We start from the raw sequence: 18,990 nt of genomic DNA on the forward strand, positions 1-18,990 counted from the left end.
TCCCACAATTTTGGGAGGTCGTTTTATGGATACTTTTACAAAAATGACTAGTTACTATCCTGGATTCCTGGTCACTCACTCAAAAAAATTAAATAAGTGAAAAAGCAAATAAAAAATGTGCTGCCTTATGGACACAGATTTTTTGCCCTTGGGTGCGCCATAACCCATTTTCAACAATAAAAAAATTTAAAATATGAAAATTAATTATAAAAATACGGCATAAATCATGTGTGTAGAGTATGTCAAATTTGAACCGAAAATATGAAAGCATGTAACCTACACAAAAATAACCCTGTTCACAACATAAGAAGTACACGTGTACTATTCACTATTCACTGTATAACAAAGTTTAGTTTTCTCTTTTTTGTGTAGGTCACATATTGTTGTATTTGCACGAGCAAGTATCAAGGTGATATATACGCACGTGAATTGTTTGAATTTTTTCTGAAACATTTAAATAGCATTTTTCAATAAAATTGAAACCAAGTGCGCAGGTACCCTAGGTTCTGCACCCTACTTTTGGCTGCCTTATTCGATTCTGTTTGCTGTATGTACTGCTTTCCAATGCAGAATGTTAACATGTTTTTGAAGAGCCAGTACCAAATATAATTGGGGATACAAATATTTCAGGGCCTCTTGGAACAAATGATTTTTCGAGGAGTGGGTGGTTTTAACCAACAATATTTTTCTATCTACCAAAAAAATCAACAGTGTAGTTATTAAGCTAAAGAGGTGGGTGGATAACTTGTCCCTATGGTTTTGTATTACAGAAAAGGAAAATTAGAATTTTTTCCTGTGAAATACTCTTTAATGCTTCGAATCAAAGACGCTCCAAACATGAGTTCCAACCTGGCAACCTCATGCAAAATTTATGTTTGAGAGCTCCCATGCACTATCAATTCACCCTTCCGTCCAAAGCAAATATTCTCTTACTTTCACTTTCACCATGTAACCATTGGCCTGGCACAAACTAATTCTACGAATTAATGATAAATGACCTATGCCTACGGGTTGAGAATGCAATGCTTTAAGTATGTTCACGCACATCCCACAACTGTGAGCATGTGTGCTCGCACCCGTTTGAGCATGAGCGTGTTTGTTTTAAAAATTGAAAACACCTGCTAAGCCAATTCTAGAACAAGAAATGGCGCGTTTGGTAGGCTGGATGGACATTGGCTCGCATCGGGCTAACAAATTTCGGTCCGTTTAGATGCTTGCAGGCCACTGCATTTTTGCATGAATCGGATTTTAAAGCACCTCCGGGACAGGCCCTGGAGGAATGCTCGGAATGGCAGTTTCTCCGGGGCTAGACCCGTTGTGGCCAGAAGGCTGCACGCGTGGAGAAGGGAGGCGGAAACGTCGCGTCCCTTCGGGAACACGCGCCATAATTAGCTTCGCCGCTCCCCTCTCCTTCCTCTCACTCGCGACCGCACTCTCACCTCCCCCAAACTGTCACATCACCCGGCGGTTCCCCCTCCCGCCGACCAATCCACCGCACTGCCGCACGGAGGAGCACCGGTACCGGAGGAGGAGACATCGGCGAGCAGCACCGCGACATCGGCCGCAACCTGCTCCGCAGTCTTCATCGGGATCTGGAGGTCGCCCGCGACCTCGAGCTCGTCCTCGGCCGAAACAATGGTGGTAACGACCTCTCCTTCTCACCTTCGTACTCGTTCTACCATAACATGCCATTGTCGGTCATTTGCGACGACATGCAGATTAGATCTGCTAGGGTTTCTATTAGGATAGCGTTCAGATTGATGTTTGCAAGGTATTCGTCCCCATTTCTTGCTGTTCTTGTCCAGTTCTTGCTTTTCATGGTCTCAATTTGCTTAGATTTATTACTCTAATATCGGATTGCGGTAGATCCTTCCTGGACCGGACTGTGGATTGCTGAAACTGCCACTGTGCATGCAAAGAGGGGATGGTTTTTCTATGCTGGGTAGAATGAGTCGCGCTAGTTTGTTCTAGATTGTGTTGTTTCTGATTGAACTAGGCCGATGATTGTAACCGGGAATCATAGTATTAGGAGATGATTGATCAGAACCTATGGCATGACTGAACATCACCATGCCATTGGTTCTGATCAAACATCTCCTCCATACGTTCTCATTGTATGAGGCCTATGCTACCTTGCTTTTCATGTTTGTACTTTTTTAGTTGTGCAATGGCTAATGATTTAACTATGGCACAACGGAAGGCAGAGTGTTGCCCTCAAACTTAGTCGTGTGTGCCATATTTCTTGCACACTAGACTTAGTTTGCGGATAGTTCCCTTTACCTGCCGTGTGATCCAATTTATGATGCCTCATTTTGTTTGTCTACTGCATTGGCCAATGATTCAACAATGGCACACTGGAAGGCAAGGTGCTGCCCTCAAACTTAGTCGTGTGTGTGATTACTTGCACACTAAACTTAGTTTGAGGGCAGTCCCTTGAGCTACCGTGTGATCCAATGTATGAGGCATCACATGTTTTCAATGTTCATTTTCATCTATATACTTGTGAGCATGCACATCTCTAATGGAATGTGTTCTTCTGGCAGACTGAGAAGTTCAAACTTGGGTCACCTGAGACCCTTGAGGAGGGACCGTCCAAGAAGCGAAGGGCGGCTAACGTCAGCCACTTCCAGCCGGACGTAGGGCCGGGCCAGTTCCTGCGCATCGTCTTCAGGCCCACCTTCAACCAGCTACGAATCCCTCATGATTTCTTCAGGTGGTTCGGAGAAATCCCTTCGAATATCATCGTCACCACCAACACTGGCTGCTACTGGAGGATGACTACGGTGAGAGAAGGTGATGCCGCATACATCGACCAAGGGTGGGCGGCCTTCGCCATCGCTCATCAGCTGCAGATAGGCTAGTTCCTCATCTTCAAGAAGGTGTCCACCTTCCAGTATAATGTGGTCATCTTCGACCACACCTGCACTGAGGTGATGACCATGTGCCGTTACCATGGCGACTCCACCAGGTGTGTCGTCTTCCAAAGTCATGTCTGAAGCTTACCTGGTTCTGTGTCGCTCCTATCATGTATGTGTCTAGTTGTTGTTCCTCTCGTCTATTGAACTATGATCGTCTATGGTGTGTCGTGAACTATGATCGTCCTGTGTCGTGAACTATGACCGTGTTTGAACTATGATCAATGCTAAGTTTGCCTGAACTGTGAATTGTGTTCTTGCTTGTGCTGTTGATCGCTGATAACCTCACCACCGAAGGTAAGAGGTAAGCAGAAGCAGATTCTGGGTTGCAACCAAACAACAGGGGTGCTATTCTGGGCTGCTACAAGGCCTGAAATCCAACCTACCAAACGAGTAGAGCCCAAATCTCCACGGGGCTGAAAAAACTCTATGCAGACCACCAAACAACGTGGCTTTTATGGCTCATGGCATTTCTACGACGCGCAGGAGACTTCTTCCCGATGCGCCAGTAGTGCATCAATATGATGCAGGTTACCAAACGCGCCCAAAGTGATAAACAGAGAGCTACAAAGAAGAGGCCATCATCCTAGGGCGTGCGTGATTGCTCCAACGGTGCTCCACACAACAAGGTCTTTTTTGCTTTCATCATTTTTAACCCTTTTGAATTTGCTTTCCTAGCATCAGCTTGATTCTGGAGTACTAAGTGTGGTCTCGTATTAATATTCTGGTAGTGTTAAACGGATCTGAGGATGTTAGTGGGCATCTACGTGTGAGGTGGCCAAAACTGATTCTGATGACCCGTCGGTGGTAATTGGGCCAAACATCAATCAAAACATGGCCTTAGGGTATCTCCAGTGGTGCGACGCAAATCGGTGTCTGTGAGCGTCCGTTTACGTCGCGTGGCGGACGCGAGAAAGATCGTTTTTGTCCGCGTGTCCGTCTGCGTCTGGGGGTGCCTCCAGCGGCCCGACGCATTTCCGCGTTGGCATGAATTATGAATTTTGAAAATAACAAAATAAAGAGTTTCAATGAAGTCATAGTTATTACATCCAAATTTTAAAAAGTCTACATGAAAAAAAGATAGTATTCCTCTAGGCATGGTCTTCATGGCCAGTCAATGCCCACTGATACTCAATCAGATCCGTTTTCAGCCGTTTGCACACGTTCTCGTCAGTGACTTCTATATTCATATGCATATAGTTTTTCCAAGATAAAGCCCCAGGGAGTGGCGCAACCAACTCACCTTGGAATTCCTAGTGGTTCTCATTGCGGCCATCAGGACGCTCGTTCTCACCGATCATGTTGTGCATGATCACGTAGCATGTCATCACCTCATGCATGGTCTTCCGCGACCATGTTCTTGCTGGGTGACGGACAATTTCCCACCGAGCTTGGAGCACACCAAATTTGCGCTCCACATCTTTCCTGCAAGACTCTTGCATCTTGGCAAACCTCCTCGTCTTCTCAGAGTTTGGATTACGAACAGTATTCACCAGTGTGACCCAGTCAGGGCAGATGCCATCAACAAGATAATATGGCTTGTCATATTCATTTCCATTGACCTCATAGCTCACCCGTGGAGCTTTGCCTTGCATGAGTCTGTTGAAAACCGATGATCGGGGCAACACATTGATGTCATTGTTGGAACCGGCCATGCCAAAGAATAAATGTCAAATCCATAAATCTTGAGATATGACAGCTTCAAGAATGACAGTCCGTCCCTCCGCATGCCCGCTGTACTGACCCTGCCATCCAAATGGATAGTTCTTCAACTCCCAGTGCATGCAATCTATGCTGCCAATCATTTCTGGGAACCCTTTAGACTCGTTGATAGACAAGAGCCGCCTTGTATCCTCAACATTTGGCTCCCTATAGTAATGATGTCCGAACACGGAAATCACGGCTCGGCAAAACCTGTACATGGCCTCAAGGCAAGTGCTCTCACCCATTTGAAGATACTCATCGAATATATCAGCAACCATTCCATATGAGAGCATGCGAATAGCCGCGGAGCATTTTTGGTAGGAGGTGAAGCCTAGCGCACATGTTGCATCGGCCTGCATTGGAAGTAGGGGTCGTAGTGTCTAACGCCCCAGAGAATGACCATGAACAGCTCCCTTGACATCCTGTACCGGCGCCGAAACATTTTTTCCTTGAACACCGAATCGGTGAGGTGGAAGTAGTCCTTGTGGAGCCGGAGCTGCCCTTCCACTCTGTGGCACGACAGGTTTTTTAAGCGGCCCTTGACAGAGCCCCGGTGCACCGACCCCTCATTTGAAGTGAACTCGTGGATCATGGAGGTCGCAATAGGTGCCAATGTCTGCGTCGACTGATCGGACTCCTCGTCGGAAGAGGAGTCAACGACCTCCGCGCGGAACTTCTCCAGCATCTGCAACATGTTCATCTGTGTGGGTACAAACTGTGGATCAATGGCCGCGCACAATAATGCCAAAAATAGGTGAAGAAACCTACCGACGCAATTGACCGAATAGGTCGTGGGCGACGCGGAAGGGCGGCGCAACCGGCAACGTTTGGCCCCAAAACAGCCGGCAGGTACGCGCCGGAGCCAACCCCGAGTACGATCCTGCTCTCCCGCGCGGTGAGAACTGAGTCAGACGGCGAGTACTGCAGTGCTGCGGCGGTACGGCGGCGGGTGGGGTTGGGGTGGTGGCGTCGCACTAGGGCAGCAATGAAGGGGAAAAAGAAGCAAATCGAAGCGGTCGATTTTGATGTCCCTGACTTGCGAGACTGGGTAGGAAAAGGAGGACGCTCGGCCGACCGCGGAGCATCCGCAGAGACGCAAACCTGTCGCATATTTGGACCAGATTTGCGTCGCCGCGTTCGAGGAGGGCCTAGACACATTTTCGCCCCGTTGGAGATGCCCATATGTTTAAAACATGCAAATGGCATACACGGACGGAGTTTACTTGCTAGGAACCAGGCTAGGCTACGCACGATCTACTATTTAGTGATCATATCTAGTGGTCGAAGCTTTTTTGAGGCTTTGGTCAATTTGGTTGTTGGGCATGTCTAGGTTAGTTCACGCACTCGCCTTGTAATATAGACCAGGTAAGGTGTCGTTTAAAAGAGCAAACATGGACATTTTATATTGTTATTTTTGTCCTTGTTGTAACTTGTAACATGGATCAAAGATTACACAGATCTTGTAATGTTTTCCGCTAGATACTAGGCCATGATATTTTCAACACAAGCATCATAGTTTATTTCATCATCTTTTGTAACTTTTATCACACTCAATTACACCGTGTCAAATAATGGTTATTGCACTGGTGGAAAAACAGGCTTCGGGTGAGCCCCAAATGTCGCGATGCTGCAGGAGCCGCGACTAATGGGGTCTTTAGTCGCGGTTCGTGTGGCGAACCGCGACCAAAGGCCTGGGCCCAGGGCGCACGGTGGCCAGCTGGTGCACGTGGGGGGCTTTAGTCGCGGTTGGGCTGGCCAACCGCGACTAAAGGTGCCCGAAGGCCTTTAGTCGCGGTTGGCCAGGCCAACCGGGACTAAAGCCCCTCCCCTATATATACCGATCCAGGAGCCAACACTTAGCCATTTGGAGCCATTCTCTTCACAAACTTCACAAGTGAGTGTTAGGTTTGCTTTTGGTTCCTCTTATGCACATAAGGTGTTTGATGAAATGCCCCAAGAGCATGAAACAAACATGATATGAAGTGTTGGAGCCACACTTGAGCTTTCTCATTTATTTTTTCCTCCTCGATCGCGGTTAGCAACTTGAACCTTTGATGTGTCATTGATAAAATATGCATGTGTGTGTAGTTCATTGTTTAATTCATATTGTTTGTAGCTAGTTAGTTTAACAAATGCATGATGCATGGTTAATTATATATTTTATATTATAATAATGCAGATGAATCGGCAATGGATGTACGGTAACCGACTCTCCGGCGAGTTCAGTACGGGTTTGAAAGATTTCCTCGTAGTGGCTAATGCGAACAAGCAGGGGGGTTTTGTTATCTGTCCATGTGTTAAGTGTAAGAATCAGAAGGGTTACTCTTCCTCAAGAGATGTTCACATGCACCTGCTTCGGCACGGTTTCATGCCAAGCTATAATTGTTGGACCAAGCATGGAGAAAGAGGGGTTATAATGGAAGAAGATGAAGAAGGGGATGATTTCAATGATGAAAGCTATCTTTCTCATTTCGGTGATACTTTCATGGAGGATGCTGAAGGTGAAGGGGAAGGTGAAGGGGAAGGTGAAGAAGAGGCACGTGATGATCCCGTTGATGATCTTGGTCGGACCATTGCTGATGCACGGAGACGCTGCGAAACTGAAAAAGAGAGGGAGAATTTGGATCGCATGTTAGAGGATCACAGGAAGGCGCTGTACCCCGGATGCGATGATGGTCTGAAAAAGCTGGGCTGCACACTGGATTTGCTGAGATGGAAGGCACAGGCAGGTGTAGCTGACTCGGCATTTGAAAACTTGCTGAAAATGTTGAAGAATATGTTTCCAAAGAATAACGAGTTGCCCGCCACTACGTACGAAGCAAAGAAGGTTGTCTGCCCTCTAGGTTTAGAGGTTACGAAGATACATGCATGCATCAACTTGTTGCATCCTCTACCGCGGTGAATACGAGAATTTGAATGAATGCCCGGTATGCACTTTGCATTGCGTTATAAGATCGAGGCGATGACCCTGGTGACGATGTTGAGGGCCAGAAACCCAGGAAGAGGGTTCCCGCCAAGGTGATGTGGTATGCTCCTATAATACCACGGTTGAAACGTATGTTCAGGAACAAAGAGCATGCCAAGTTGTTGCGATGGCACAAAGAGGACCGTAAGTCGGACGGGGAGTTTAGACACCCCGCAGATGGAACGCAATGGAGAAAGATCGACGAGAGAGTTCAAAGATTTTGCGGTGACGCAAGGAACATAAGATTTGGTCTAAGTACGGATGGCATGAATCCTTTTGGCGAAGCGAGCTCCAGCCATAGCACCTGGCCCGTGACTCTATGCATCTACAACCTTCCTCCTTGGTTGTGCATGAAGCGGAAGTTCATTATGATGCCAGTGCTCATCCAAGGTCCGAAGCAACCCGGCAACGACATCGATGTGTACCTAAGGCCATTAGTTGATGAGCTTTTACAGCTGTGGGGCAGACCTGGTGTCCGTGTGTGGGATGAGCACAAAGAAGAGGAATTTGACCTACGAGCGTTGCTTTTCATAACCATCAACGATTGGCCTGCTCTTAGTAACCTTTCGGGACTGTCAAATAAGGGATACAATGCATGCACGCACTGCTTACATGAGACTGAAAGTGTACATTTGCCAAATTGTAAGAAGAACGTGTACCTTGGGCATCGTCGATTTCTTCCGAAAGGTCATCCAGTAAGAAAGAAAGGCAAGCATTACAACGGCAAGGCAGATCACCGGCCGAAGCCTGCGGAACACACTGGTGCTGAGGTATTTGATATGGTCAAGGGTTTGAAAGTCATCTTTGGAAAGGGTCTGGCGGACAATCAGTTCCGAAGGGAGCGACGGGCACGCAGCCATGTGGAAGAAGAAATCTATATTACGGGAGCTAGAATATTGGAAAGTCCTAGAAGTCCGCTCTGCAATCGACGTGATGCACGTTACGAAGAATATTTGCGTGAACATCCTAAGCTTCTTGGGCGTGTATGAGAAGTCAAATGATACAAAGGAAGCACGGCAGGACCAGCAAAGTTTGAAAGACCCTGATGACCGGCATCCGGAATGGTTTCAAGGTCGTGCCGGCCTACGCTACGACCAAAGAAGAGAAGGTCATCTTTTTTGAATGCTCGAGCAAGTATGAAGGCCCCGTCGGGATTCTCGTCCAATATAAAGGGAATAATAAACATGGCGGAGAAAAAGTTCCAAAACCTGAAGTCTCACGACCGCCACGTGATTATGACGCAATTGCTTCCGATTGCTTTGAGGGGGCTCCTGCCGGAAAAATGTTCGAGTAGCCATTGTGAAGCTATGTGCATTCCTCAATGCAATCTCTCGAGAAGGTAATCAATCCAGGAAGTTCTACCACGGTTACGTAACGATGTGATCCAATGTCTTGTCAGTTTCGAGTTGGTGTTCCCGCCATCCTTCTTCAATATTATGACGCACCTCCTGGTTCACCTAGTCGATGAGATTTCCATTCTCGGTCCTGTATTTCTACACAATATGTTCCCCTTCGAGAGGTTCATGGGAGTATTAAAGAAATATGTTCGTAACCGTGCTAGGCCAGAAGGAAGCATCGCCAAGGGCTATGGAAATGAGGAGGTAATTGAGTTTTGTGTTGACTTTGTTCCTGACCTTAAGCCGATTGGTCTTCCTCAATCGCGGCACGAGGGGAGACTAAGTGGAAAAGGCACGATCGGAAGGAAATCAATGATATGTATGGACGGCCATTCTCATTGAAGCACACCACACCGTTCTGACCAATTCCAGCTTGGTGGCTCCGTACTTTGAGAAACACAAGAATATTTTACGCTCGGACAACCCTGGGAAGCCTGAATCCTGGATTAGGAAGGCCCACATGGAGACTTTCGGCAGTTGGTTGAGAAAACATTTAATGAGTGACAATAAGGTTGTAGATCAGCTGTACATGTTGGCCAAGACACCATCTTCGACTATAACGACTTTCCAAGGGTACGAGATAAATGGGAATACATTTTACACGATCGCCCAAGATAAAAAGAGCACCAACCAAAACGGTGGTGTCCGCTTTGATGCAGCAACCGAGAATGGGCAAAAGGTCACATATTATGGTTACATAGAGGAGATATGGGAACTTGACTATGGACCCTCCTTTAGGGTCCCTTTGTTCCGGTGCAAATGGTTCAAGCTAACAGGAGGTGGGGTAAAGGAGGACCAGCAATACGGAATGACAATGGTGGATTTCAACAATCTTGGTTACCTTGACGAACCATTCGTCCTAGCGAAAGATGTCGCTCAGGTTTTCTATGTGAAGGACATGAGTAGCAAACCGAGGAAACGGAAAGATAAGAAAACGATCAGTACATCATGCGATGATCCAAAGCGCCACATTGTTCTTTCAGGGAAAAGAAACATCGTGGGAGTGGAGGACAAGACAGACATGTCAGAAGATTATAATATGTTTGCTGAAATTCCGCCCTTCAAAGTGAACACCGACCCAAGCATTAAGTTAAATGATGAGGATGCTCCATGGATACGGCACAATCGTAAGCAAGCAGGGACACAAGGAAAGAAATGATGTGTAATAATTTATTGTACCAAACTTTGTTGAATGGATCATGTGAATTATATTACCCGTGATGTGTTTGGTGTCCATTTTCGAATGATTCAATAATTGACTCGAGATAGCACTGATGATACAAGAAATTTGGAGTGACTAAGTCATACTCCTGCATACAAGAAATTTGGAGTGACTAAGTCATACTCCTGCATACATGAAATTTGGAGTGACTAAGTCATACTCCTGCATACATGAAATTTGGAGTGATTTAGTCATACTCCTGCCTAGGCGTATAATATGCATACTCGTAGTCTTCATAGCCGCCGCCGTTGTACTGGTAGTCGTCGCCTTCTAAGTTGCCGGCGTCGCTGCGTCCGTCTTGTCGTCGGCTGTCGTCGGGCGGCGCTCGTGGCTCGAACTGAGGGTAGCGCAGGCGGGGGATATCGCCGGCCGTGATGTAGTCCATGACGCTCTGCAGAGTCCGGCCGTACCACCATAGCCGACGGCCGGCCTCGTGGAAGTTTCCAGGAGGCAGACCGTCCTCCTCATACCTGGCGAGCGCCCTCTCACGCCGATTGATGAAGAAGGCGTCCCAAGTATGCTGGTTATCGGGATGCCGGCGGGGATTCATCCGCTGGTCCGGCGTGTGGTCGAGGTGGTAGTGGGTCGTGATGGCCGCCGGCGCGCGGTACTCGAGGGACGGGAGGGACCGGCACGCCGCCGGCGCTTAGGCTCCAGCCAGCAGGGACGCGGTAGCCCGGTGGACAAGGGTAGTTCGAGGCGCAAAGCTCCTCCACCTGCTGGTAGGTTAGAGTGGGTGCGGTGGAAGCCATGAGAGAGTGATGAGAGATTGTAGAGATGTGATAATGCTGGCCAAGCCGGGCTACCTATATGTAGTGACAAATGGCGGGAAAAATGGGAGCGGGAAGACAGGAGGCGGGAAGAAAGAGACGGGAAGAAAGTGGCGGGAAGAAAGAGGCGGGAAGAAAGTGGCGGGAAGAAAGTGGCGGGAAGAAAGAGGCGGGAAGAAAGTGGCGGGAAGAAAGTGGCGGGAAGTATTTTTTTGATTTTTTGATATATTATTTGTATTTTTAAGAATTTGAATTGAATTAGTTTTATTTTTCTGATTTTTCTGATATATTTTTTGTATTTTTAGGAATTTGAATTGAATTATTTTATTTTTCTGATTTATTTGATATATTTTTTGTATTTTTAAGAATTTGAATTGAATTAGTTTTATTTTTCTGAATTTTTTGGTATATTATTTGTATTTTCAACAATTTGAATTGAATTAGTTTTATTTTTCTGAATTTTTTGGTATATTATTTGTATTATTAACATTTTGAATTGAATTAGTTTTATTTTTGTGAATTTTTTGATATATTATTTGTATTTTATGATTTTGAAAAAGAAAAGTAATTTGAAAAAAGCCCTTTAGTCGCGGTTGGCCTGGCCACCCGCGACTAAAGGTCTCTGCGCGCGGGAACGAAAAAACCCGGCAAAAAAGCCTTTAGTCGCGGTTGGCCTGGCCAACCGCGACTAAAGGGTGCCCTTTAGTCGCGGTCGCCTCCCCAACCGCGACTAAAGGGGGGCTATAAATATCTCGCGCGCACCGCCGCCTCCGCCAGCGCCATCATCGTCTCCGGCGCGCGCCAGCGTCTACCCCGCCGCACCCCAGACGCCGCCGCCAGACCCCAGACGCCGCCCGCCAGAACGACGTCGTCGCCCCACTCGCCAACGCCGCAGACGCCGTCGCCGCCGCCTCTCGTCGCCGCCGATCCGTATGTCGCCGTGCGCCCGCGCCCCTACCGTACCTTTGTCGCGCCGCCCGGATGACGCGCGCCGCCGCCGCCCGCCAGACGCGCCCGCCAGGCGCGCCGTCGCCGCCGCCCGCCAGACGCGCCGCCGCCGCCCGCACGCACGCGCCGACGCGCCGCCCGCCAGACGCCGCCCGCGCCAGACGCCGCCCGGCCGCGCGCCAGAAAAGGAGAGAGAGAGAGGGCCGGGCCGGATTATTTTTCCCTTTTTTGTGTTTTTTTTTTCTTTTTAATTTTAACTAGTTAATTAGTTTAACAAAAACGGTAAATTAACAAAAAAAAGTAAAACTTGATAATTTGTAACTAAAATTTTATACTTAACACAAATTTGTAACTAAAATTTTATACTTAACACAAATTTGTAACTAAAATTTTATATACTTAACAAAAATTTACCTAAAATTTTGTATACTAACAAAATTTTGTATACTTAACAAAATCTTGACTTAACAAAAATTTTACTTAACAAAAATTTTACTTATCAAAATTTTGACTTAAGAAAATTTTTACTTAGCGCCGTCACCACCGCCCTCTCGGTCACCGCCACCGCCCTCTCGGTCACCGCCACCGGTCACTGCGTCCCCCCTTTCGCCACCGCCACCGGTCACGCGGTCACTGCGTCCCCCCTCTCGCCACCGCCACCGGTCTCTCGGTCACGCGGTCACTGCGTCCCCCCTCTCGCCACCGCCACCAGTCTCTCGGTCACGCGGTCACTGCGTCCCCCCTCTCGCCACCGCCACCGGTCTCTCGGTCACGCGCGCGGTCACTGCGTCCCCCCTTTCGCCACCGCCACCGGTCTCTCGGTCACGCGGTCACTGCGTCCCCCCTCTCGCCTCCCTCGTCGCCCTCTCTCTTTATATGTAGAAGAGATGTGATAATGCTGGCATATACACAATTAATTTGTTTTGACTACATGTTTTCAGGACTGACATATGGCGGACGATAGAGCTGACCCGATTCTGGACAACTATGATCCGGACGCTGAAGACCATATGTTCGGCATCATAAATGGCGATATTCCATTTGTGCCGACCGGAGAAGAAGAAGATGATATCTCTTCTTATCTGAACCTTGAGGGTGAAGATGAAGGGCGCCGTCAGCAAGATGGTGCCGAAGAAACGTCGATAAACGACGATCTTCAGTTGGAAGTAGCAACCACCTCCGGCGCCGAGGTATATATATATATATACATATTGAGCGTCTGATTTGAATAAATGTGTGTGTACTAACGCGCGCGACTCTCTTTCTTATTTTAGCCCTCGGCCGGATCGTCGAAAAAATCGAGTACGTCGTCAAAGCGTGGCGCAACCAAGACGATGAAAGCAGGAGAAACATGCACCATCGATGTTGTCGATGAAGCAACCGGCAGGCCGCTGGAGCCCAGCAAGAACGCCACCAAGTTTGTCAGCCAATGCGGAGCCGTTGTTAGAGACAACGTCTCGATCACCCGCCAGGAGTGGAATGAGCCAAAGAAGGCACGTGTTGGTTTCACTTTTGTCGATAAGAGAGAAAAAAAAGATTGCTTCAACAAGCTTATGGAACATTTCGTTCTACCTCCGGAATACCGCAAATACGATGAGGAGGGTAACAAGATTGCGGAAAACAAGGAGAGGCGCAAGCTAGTCAAACAGTTCGCTCTTTCTAGGATGGCCAACGCATTCCGGAAATACAAGCAAAATCTAGCCCATGACTTTGTCAACCAGGGCAAGACTCCGGATTTCAAAGGACAATATGAGAAAGCGCAACATGATTGGCCAGATTTTGTGAAGCAAAAGAAATCGGAGCAGTTCCTTGAACTATCGCAAACACATACGGAAAATGCGGCCAAGAAGGAGTACAATCATAAAATGGGGCCAGGAGGGTATCGCTTTTGGCAGCCTAAGTGGGAGAAGATGGAGAACGAGCTGAGGGCGCGAGGAATCCGTCCAGGTACGGAGGGATGGGACCCAAGGGCCAAAAGCTGGTGGTACGGGCATGGGGGATCGCTGAACCCGGAGACAGGGGAGTGTGTTTATCAGGGCAAAATAATTACACCCACCCAAAAGCTTATTGAGGCAATGAGGGAGGCTCAAGAGGGGAGGATCAGGTTCAACAGAGAGAACGACGCCCTGACAAAAGCCCTCGGGAATCCTGAACACGGAGGACGTATACGAGGCATGGGGCCCATTCCGTGGAAAATAGGGTTCCCAGGGAACGATGACCCGTACGGTTACAGAAGCCGTAAGAGAAAGATGGATCGGGATGCAGATGTTGTGGCGAAGTTGGTAACGGAAATGGATGTGATGAAGAAAACCGTGAGTGTACTAGTCGCCGAAAGAGATGCAGCTCGGGCGCAGCATGCTGAAGATCATCCAATGGATCTCGGAAGCCAGCAGCGGAGAAGAAGCAGCGTGGCTTCCACGGAGGCCTCACCGGCTGGTGCACCGACGATAGAAATTACTGCACCGGAGCCTCTGGTGGTCGAAATTACTGCACCGGAGCCTCCTCGCTACCCCGTGGACGATATAAAGGAGATGAAAGCATGTCATCTGTATTATCCTATCGGGAACATGTCCATGAAGGTAGCCATCGGCAGTGCTTTGCCACCTGGAGCACTCCACCACAACAACCCCATTCAAGATGGCTATGCTCGTGTGACGGTGGAGGAGATAGTCCAAGGGTTTGAGGACCTGGACATTGACATTGCTACACCTGAAGGGGTGAAAAGACTTGGAGATGTCAAGCGCCAGTTCATTCTATGGCGAAGAAATTTATCAAGTTTCCGGGCGAGGCGCCAACAAGTCCACCCCGTACGGTGGTGGTGGTGGCGGTGGCGGTGACGGTGGCGGTGGCGGTGGCGGTGACGGTGGCGGTGGCGGTGACGGTGGCGGTGGTGCTTCACCTAATACACCTCATTCACGTCAGCCGACGCCGCCCCCCAGTCCTCGTCCGGCGGGTGATCAGACACCGGTACCGCCCCCCAATCCACCTCCGGCGAAGAAGCAGAAGCAGTCCTGGGTTATTAACCCGGACCCTTACGTACCTAAGAAAACAAAGGTACCGGAGGTATCACTGAAGCCTCTCCCCACGAGGCCTTGGGAAAGTAGTGCCGAGGAAGTCGAGGCGGGCGCGGCTGCTGATTTAGAGAAATGGAAGGCGAGCGTCAAGAAGAAAATAGAGGGCGAGCCCAAGCCAGTATATTCTGACAAGGAAAAGCAGTGGGCTAAGTCATTTTTGAACACACCGTCCCAAGCCGCGAAGAATCTGCCTGACGACTATTTACGTGAACTTCGTAGGCAAGCACTCGCGTTCAAGAACAGGAAAGAGTTGGCGGAGAAGAAAGCCTTGAAGGACGAGGCCGAGTCAAAATTAGAAAGGGGGAAAGAAGTTGCCCAGCTCGGGGAACAAAGTAAACAATCGATCGCCCCGCTCATAGTGCAAGCCGCCGATCCGGATGCCCCCGATATCATAGCAGCTGCGGCAAACATGGATTGACCGTAACGAGTGCCGAGAGAACAAGCGGCCGAGTTAGGTATCACTCTTCGTGCAATCGCTAGGCCTTGATGAGGCGCCAATGAAGGACGTAGTATTTACATATGTGAAGAATGGCCCTCTCGTCGAGCCTGCGCAGGAAGGGGATCTACCTCGACAAATGCTAGGTCTGCTAAATTGGTACAAGGTTACATAAAACATAAAAACGCCAAAGAGTATATCTATGCGGAAGTTAGATATGAGCATCACTTCAAACATTACTGGGTACAAATTCCTCTGAGTGAATTGTTCCAGCTGTTCAATCTGCGCGACCTCGACAAATCTATCATCAGTTGCTACGTTACGTAAGTGATTTATTAATTTCTACCCCATCTCGTTCATTGCCTGCACCGTCCTAACTATCTTGTTGTGTACGCTATTATGCGAGAATGAAGAAGCGGGAAATGCGAATAAGGAACATCCATGATGTTGGGTTCATTGACCCACACATCGTTAATTCACATGTGTTAGAACACCACCCCGCCGACGTGGAGGATGACCTGTGGCGGTTTATTAGAAAACAGCAACAGAAAAGTGATATTCTATTTCCTTACCATTTTGGGTGAGTGTTTCTGTCTTGAGCACATTCTCTTTTGTTTACTCCATGCATGGTATGTGGCTAATCGATGAGTTATGCATGATTGTGCATGTATCGTGTCCGCAGGTTCCACTGGATTCTTATGGTAATTAAAGTTCAGACCTCCTCAGTTCTCGTCCACGACTCTCTGAATATGGATCCGGCGCTTTGGGGCGACATGAGAAAAATGATGCAAAAGTAATTATTTTCATTCATTTGCGCTCTATATCGATCGGCCTATTTCGTTCATCATTTCCTAATATCAAGTAACTGATTAATAACTCTCTTGTTTATTTAATTTTCTTTGCCTCGGCGGGTTTGGAGACGGTTCGTAGATACCACGGTCGGTGAATTGCAAAAGGAGCTACATTGTAGAATGGTAGTGCCGACGACTGGGGATATTCAGCCACCGGGGACCAATCTATGTGGATACTATGTTTGTGAGAGGATCCGGAGATACTGCAATGAGCGGGACCAGACGTGTGAGAACAACATCCTGAGGAATAACCTCCGGAAGACGCTTAGTCCAGAAGCTCGCTTCCGACCACTTCAAGAGGAACTAGCTGGATGGTTGGCGAGGGAAGTCATCGATCCTAGAGGAGAACACTATTACGATGACGTAGAACTTTATATGCACCAGAATTTGTAACTAACTTGTTCAAAATTGTATATGGTCATCCGATATTGAATATATATTGTATATGGTCATCCGATATTGAATATATATTGTATATTCCTCTTGAATTCCTTTTGGTTCTAATTTCAAATTTGTTTGAAATTGTACATTCATATGCATGTATGTATACAGTACCGTAGAATATGTGAAACTCCTTCAAAATTAAAACCCAAAAGAAATAAAACAATACAAATTAAAAAGAAACCAGATTTAGGGGGAGGGGGGCTAAAACCCTAAACCCTGCGGAGGCCTTTAGTCGCGGTTGGCCAGAAGAACCGCGACTAAAGGTCCTCCGCCCTGGCGCTCGCCTGCGGCCCACGTGGACGGGCCTTTAGTCGCGGTTCGTAAGGAACCGCGACTAAAGGGGGGGGGGGGGGGGGGGGCTTTAGTCGCGCTGCTTTGGTCGCGGTTGGGCCACCGCGACTAATGGCAGTTGCCAACCGCGACCAAAGCCCTTTTTTCCACCAGTGTTGGAGTCCATATTTAAAAAAATAATGCTCGAATCGAGGAAAGAACAACTAGGCAACTAGAAAAGAACAACTAGTCCGCTATCCGAGTAGAGTGTGCTGAAAGGATCAACCGCCCCATCCATCTAGTCATATTAAAGTGTTACATCTGTACAATCCCTTTATCGAATATATTCCCTTAATATATTCCCTTTATCGAAAAAAAAAATCTGTACAATCCAGACCATTGCAACATCAAACGCTGCACACATTTTGTTGTTATGCACCTTTGCAATGTCGTTGTAATATCATTTTCTAGCGATATAAAACATATGCAACAAATCGCAGCCAATTGTGGCAATGGTTACAATTTTTTAGAAGGGGTGGAAAGCTATGAGAAAAAAAAAACATTGTAAGCAACATTCGGAAAAGGCATACGGCAATAATGTAATAATATATTTGCAACATAGAAAATAGCCTCTTACAACTCACCAAGCATTGTGGCAACACAACATTCATGTGTACACAACAAATACTAAAGACACGTTGAAACAACACACACAACATAAACAAAATCATCGATTTCATTAAGCTACTACTATCAATCATGGAGATACCGACCTTAGCCGATTCGTGCTCGCCTGCCATAAACCCATCTTACTTGATCCCCATATGCCATATTGGATGACCACATACCCATTTTGTGTGCCTTCCTAGGGCTCCACCACACATATAACTTTGGATTGAGTTCTAGCTCAAGATCATGGCAGCAAGCAAACAAATGCTAGGGTAGTGCGCCCAAGGGGAAAACAACAAAGGAGAAGGCGGCTCAAAAAATAAGGATCCGAAAGAAACGGAACATAGAGAAAGGGTTGTGGTACTCACGACTAAGAGGGTGAGGGAGAGATTGAACGACCGGAGGACATATTGTACCATTTTGTACTCCAATATTTTCTTTTATTACTTAATAACATTTTGTGGGCGATAACTTGCCTTTTTTTCTTGTAACTTCTGCAGGTACCATATATTCGATTGTTTGGATTGAGGATTCTCCTAATTTTATCATGGATGTAATAAGCGTTGCCTAATTAATAAAATCCACCATGATGAATTTTTCTAAAAAAAGTTATATTTAGGGGTAAAAATAGTTAATTTGTTTTGAGAATTTAAAAAATATTAAATATATTGATCGGCGCAGAACCTTGATCGGCGCTGGAGCTTGGCCTTTGCTTAGCAGTTTACGCCAGCCCGGTATGTAGAGAGCCTGTAGGCTGGCACCAGGCCTCGGCCCGTGCCAAGCCCACTCGGCGCCATACCATTCCGCCGCCGCCCTTCGGCCTTCGGTTACCTTCTGCCGCCGGCGCCGCCCTCGATAGTTTCCTCTCGGCAGCGGAGCTGCTCTTCCTCGCGCCGTCCGCCATTCGCTCGGTGGTGTTCGCCGGACGCTCCTGCCAAGCCATCGTCGTGCAGCACGCTCTCTCGGTGGGCGCTGGGGCCCTTGTCCGGCGGAGGCAGTGGGAGCTGCATTTGCTCGGCAGCGGAGGAGATCTTGCGGGGTGTGGTCGCTGCCATTGGAGTGCTGTCGAGAACCGTGGAGAAAGCTCGGACCCAAGTTTAAGGTGCTCACGAGTCACGACTCCCGGTGGACGGTGCGGGATCCTATCTGTGAGGTATTGCTTATTCCATCACCCTAAAACATGCAGGGAGCTAGTGGATATGAAACGCAATTTTATTGTTGGTTGAATGACACACACACGTGGTTGAATGACACACACGAATAAATCCATGTGTCATGCTTCAAACAATACAAACAAGTGCTACATTACATCTTCTGGAACTTAG

This window comes from Lolium perenne, chromosome 1 (assembly GCF_019359855.2).
Source record: "Lolium perenne isolate Kyuss_39 chromosome 1, Kyuss_2.0, whole genome shotgun sequence".
Taxonomy (NCBI): Eukaryota; Viridiplantae; Streptophyta; class Magnoliopsida; order Poales; family Poaceae; genus Lolium; species Lolium perenne.